The sequence below is a fragment of the Rhamphochromis longiceps genome, linkage group LG6, assembly GCF_057381845.1.
Source record: "Rhamphochromis longiceps isolate RC_006_pf linkage group LG6, R_longiceps_female_GT1.1, whole genome shotgun sequence".
Classification (NCBI taxonomy): domain Eukaryota; kingdom Metazoa; phylum Chordata; class Actinopteri; order Cichliformes; family Cichlidae; genus Rhamphochromis; species Rhamphochromis longiceps.
In genome coordinates, this window is record NC_140562.1 from 28,472,280 (window position 1) to 28,477,685 (window position 5,406).

Consider the following 5,406-nt stretch of genomic DNA (forward strand, 5'->3'; position numbering starts at 1 on the left):
TTTGATAAATCCAATGATTTTTCTCTGTTTCATTGTACTTTTCCATTGTCTATTTGCACATGTATGATTATCAGTATATTTAGTCATATCATAACCAGTAAAAATACAAAAAAAAAACTTACAAAGAAACTCTTTTGAGAAAACGACATAGAGCATATGCTGTTGCATATTGACTTTATCGCAAACACATTTTACTGCTAATAGTTAGCAGTGAATTACAATATCAACAAACAACTAAAAGAAAAGTCAAAGAAACAATAGTTGAATTACAAAGTGATTCATTAAGTATGTAAATAGTAATAAGCAATAAGTATTAAGTAAAAAAAAAAGGTAAATTAATTTTCAGCCTGTGGGGCTAAATTTAAAAACAAAACAAATTTAAAAAAGCACAAAGATCTCAATCAGAAAATGACCTCTTCACATTTGGTCTGAAGATATGCTCTCACGTAGAGAAATAAATTCCTGAGAAGTTATCATTTCCCTTTTTTAAGCAGGGACAATTTCTCGTTATTGTCAGTTTGCTGAAATTTTGTTTCACCTTTCAAAGGAAAATATCTCTAACTACAAGACGGTCAGTTTTTGTTCTTGTAAATACTTCCACGACACTTCAGTGGGGTTGAAATCTGGAATTTCTTTTCTTGGCTAACCATCATTTGCTTCTCTTTGAGCTTTGTGTAGTTTACACAGAATCAGTATCTAGTAAAGACGTCTATATCCATCAGACAGATGGCCTCATGGGTGATGGGTAAGCAGAGCCATTCTTACTGGAACTCTTATCCATACCAGCTTTATTCCTGTTGCATGATGCACATGCCTCATATCTTTGCAACAAACAACTTTCAAATGACCAGTTAGAGGACTGTATTCAGCATTTTTTAAAACCATTACCTCAGGCTGCGTGTGGAAGCTCGGAGAAAAGCATGACATTTCCTTTTGTTCGTGTTGTGTCTGCAGTAAGGTACCTAAAATACCCATAATATATTTCAGCAACATTTAAATATTACAGTGTAACATCTGAAAAGAGTAAGGAACTGTCGGACACGGTGCTGTTATACAACAGTGTTACCGCAAGAGCCAGTTCTAGCTGTTCCTTTAGTATATTAAACAAACAAAAAACAACAAACAATTAGCAGTAAAAATTATCCAGCTTAAATAAAAGCAAAACAAGTTTTTTGATTTTTAGCAGTTAAATTTTAGTTGTGCTTAGACACAAAATTTAAAATTACATTATAATACTGGACATGGATTTATAATGAAGCAGCTATGTTATTACATCCATCCATCCATCCATCATTTTCTGCCACTTATGGGAGTTTGGCTTGGGGGGGTGGGGGGGTGGGGGGCAGCAGTCTAAACAGAGGCCTTCTTTCTCCCCTGTCACCTCCTCAAACTGTCATGGGAGAACAGTGAAGCATTCCCAAGCTAGCTGTAAAGATATAGAGATATATCTCGCCTGCATTTATTGGGTTTCTCTTCCTATTTGGACATGGCTGAAAAACCTTAAGAGCAATGCTGCAGGAAGTACAGTACAGTAACCCCTGCAAATGCAAAAAAACAGATAAATGTATTTTAAATTTCAAAAATGATTCATGTCATTATTTAGGGTTAGGTTTAGGTTTTGGTTAGCTGCACACACATAGGTTATTGTGTGTGTATGCACATCTTGACTGCTGTGTCTAAAGAAAACTCGTAGTTGAAAGACTGGTATACTTTTTAAGTGTTTCATAATCAATTTGCTCACCTGTGTTTCTGCCTCACATGTGTTGCACTAAGCGTGCGCGCACAAACACTCATATATTCAGCACCCCCAGTTTCAAGCCCCTTCAAACAGTTCTGCCCAGGAGATAATCCTGCAGGCATCTTAGATGCTAAAATGCCTCAGCTTCCTTCGTTTGATGTGGAGAAGAAGTGTCTCTATTCTGAGGCGCTACTGACTGAGCACCTCACCCTATGTCTAACAGATGGCCTGAAACCTTTTGAGGGAAGCTTGTTTCTGCTACCTGTATCTGTGATCTCATTCTTTCTGGCATACAGTGCTTGTTTCCATAACTAAGGGTACAAACATAGATCAACTGCTAAGTCATCAGCTTTCCTTTCATGCTCAGCTCGCTTTCACCATAACAGATGGCAGTACTTGCATCACTGCTGACGCTGCAACTATCTGAATGTCAATCTCCAGATCCCTTGTTTCCTCCCTCATGAACAACCACCTGAGACACTTGCACTCTTTCACTTTAGGCAGCAATTTATTCCCCACCCAAAGTGGATTCTTCACCGTGTTTGGGGGAGAACTATGGCCTTAGATTGCTTCACACTTGGCTGTAAAGTGCCCCAGTGCAAAATGAGATCCTGAGACCACATCCATCTCAGTTACACCTAGAAATTCTTTTCTAGGTAGTAGTCCAGCTGCCATCATGAATGAGTTTAATTTATTGTTAGCAATAAAAACTAAATTTACACCTCCTCTCTCATGTCTACAAGGGGAGGCTGAGGCTTCCAAGGCAGGGTGAGAAGTGTGATCTCCCTGAACTTTGTACACACCTTCTTAAAAATAGGGGCCACCACCAATCCAAGGGCAAAGGGACTCTAGGTCTTAGGGCCCCTGTCACCAGAGTTTATATAAAACTCAGTGACCCCAGCCACAGGCATACCCCTTGTCTCCATACCCTGCTTCCTCTATGGAAGGTGTGCCAGTGGCATTGAGGAGATCCTCAAAGTATTTTTTCCACCACCTGACTGTATCCTCAGTTAAGGTTGACAGCAGTCTGCCCCCTCTGCATACAGAGTGGGTGGGAAGATGCTTTCCCCTTCACTGACTAAAAATTTGTAAGAGTTGTGCAGAGGATGGAGCTTTTATTTCATGGCATCACGAAACTTCAGCAACTGCCAGAGTAGGGCTCTGTTTGATCTCAAGGTGCCTGTCAGCTAAATCAGCCTCACCCAACACAGCAGTGGTGTTGGACATCTCATGGACTTCTAGCACATCCTCACTGCACATTTTGGCACACGAGGTCTGTATGGTGCTGAAGCCGGTCCTCTTTCTCGTCACCTGATCCATCAAACCACCACAAGACACTTGTGTGACGTCATGTTTCGACAAACAGAAGGTTTTTTGTGGCATTCAGGAGGAAGAACAAAAAAAAATGTATTAGGTTGAGCTCTCCTGCAGGAAGCTCTAATAATACATTATAGCTATCTACATTTTTTTCTGCATGTTTAGATGCCATCTGCATCTTTCAAAATAAAGGCTATTTTTGTAAATTGGATGGATGGGTCTTCACACTTACCACAAAACCTTTCATCAAGCCAGCAAAACACATTTCCTAAAAAAAACCCATCGATATTAAACTGCTGCCCCCCACCACCCCACTACACACACACACACACACACACACACACACACACACACACACACTACTACTACTACACAACCTCACACACATACCATCTATTTAATAAGCATATGAAGCTACAACTTCATACTGATAATAAAAATGAAAAACACTTGTGCTTTTTTGCTTTTTGTGTGCCGCACAAAGTAAGGGAGTAATAAAAGTTTTGTTATACAAGCAGTAAACACACATACACACAGTAATCTAAATCTGTAAAGTACATTGATGTGGTTTCAGAGCATTGCACACTATAAATATATGGAGGGAAAGTCTTTTTCTTTCTGCCCTGTGTACAGGAGCTGCATGCAAAAAGATCTTTTGTTAAAAGGGTTGGCGTAATAAGCAACTGCTTCAGCCAGTACCTTTTGATTAGCCTTGTCTCATGCTTTCTTGCTTTGTGGTAGATCTTTGTTCTGTATTCATTGAGATATTTGAATCCTAATCAATAAAATCAAAATCAAATCAAAAAATGTGCAGTAAAGAATTTTTGTTTTCTGTTAAATACATTACCACTTCTTTTCAGAAGAATAAACAAGCAGCATCATGTGACATTTTATGCCTTTTTTCTGAAAAACTGGGGAACACCAGTTACACACTTGGCTAAAGACGGTTACCTACAGTATACTTATTGCTTACTTATTAGAGACTTGTCTTACTGAGAGGCCAGTTTTAGATGCAGATTTATGAGGTTTACTTTGGGCTGTAAGAGCCAAGTTACTGCTTAGTTTAGCCCAACAGGACCGTGAGAGCCAGAGAACAGAGAGGATCATGTTTGGGTTCAGCAGCAGGAGGAAGAGATTGTTGCTTCACATGTCAGATGTCATGAAAGATGGCCCTGAGGCTTATACCATCAATCCCACAAGCTCATGAGCTCACTCATGAATCTAATACCTACAATAGTGGAAACTACAGAATCAAGCAGCTGAAGCTGTGGCCTTATCTTGTCCATGATCACCAGCTACAGTAATATAGGTGGTGTCATATTCTTTTTTTTAAGAGTCTCTACATCCAGTGGATTCAACTCAGGTCAGTGATATTTATGAAGCACCAATTCAGTAATATTAGAGAGAAAACCACAATAATCATATAATCAGTTGTAAGAAAAATTTGCCAACAGTGGGAAGGAAAAACTCCCTTTGGGAATGGGAGGCAGAGCCTTCAGGCCTCTCTTCTGTGAAACCATCTCCCAGGTTGGATGTGGGAGACAGCCACCCTCTTTACTTTTAAAATTACGTTTAAAACTTTACTTTTTGATAAATCTCATAGTTTGGGCTGGATCAGGGTATCCTGATCCTCCCTTAGTTATGCTGTAATAGGTTTAGGTTTCTGGGGTAATCCCATGACTATTTCTTTTTCAGTCAATTTATACACCACACTGTATTTAATCATTAGTAATTATTAATACCTGCCCCCCTCCCACAGTGTGTCCTTTGTCCTGTCTTCTTCCTGTCGGAGTTTGCTTCCAGCAAAAAGGGACATTTTCCTTCCCACAGTCACTTAGGCTACGTCCACACTAGCCCGGATAGATTTGAAAACGGTGTTTTCGTCTGAAAACGCTCCGCGTCCACACTAGCATTTTCAGTCGTTTTTAAAGAGCTGTGAGTCCACATTGAAAAGGCCCAAAACGCTTACGTTCCAGTACTGCGCATGCATGAAACGCAAGAAGATTCGGCCTGTCTCATTTCTGTCTGCCGTTTATTTACTTTCCGGTTCGTTGAAACGTTGCGGCAAAATGTTCAGGAAAAGCACAGAGATTTTTAAATGGACTAACAATGAGTGTGGACGTAGCCTTAGTGCTTGCTCATTGGGGGTTGAATAATTGTTGGGGTTCTCTCTGTATTATTGTAAGGCTGTTGTTATTATTTGGTGTTATTTAAATAAAATTGAATTGAACTGAATTTTCAGGAAGCTTTAAGAACATAAAAATGAATAACAATAGTCCATCCATAAAGTAATACATTAGACTGTTTCTAATTTTACAAATAAACACAGCACAAATGAAAGAAAACACTTC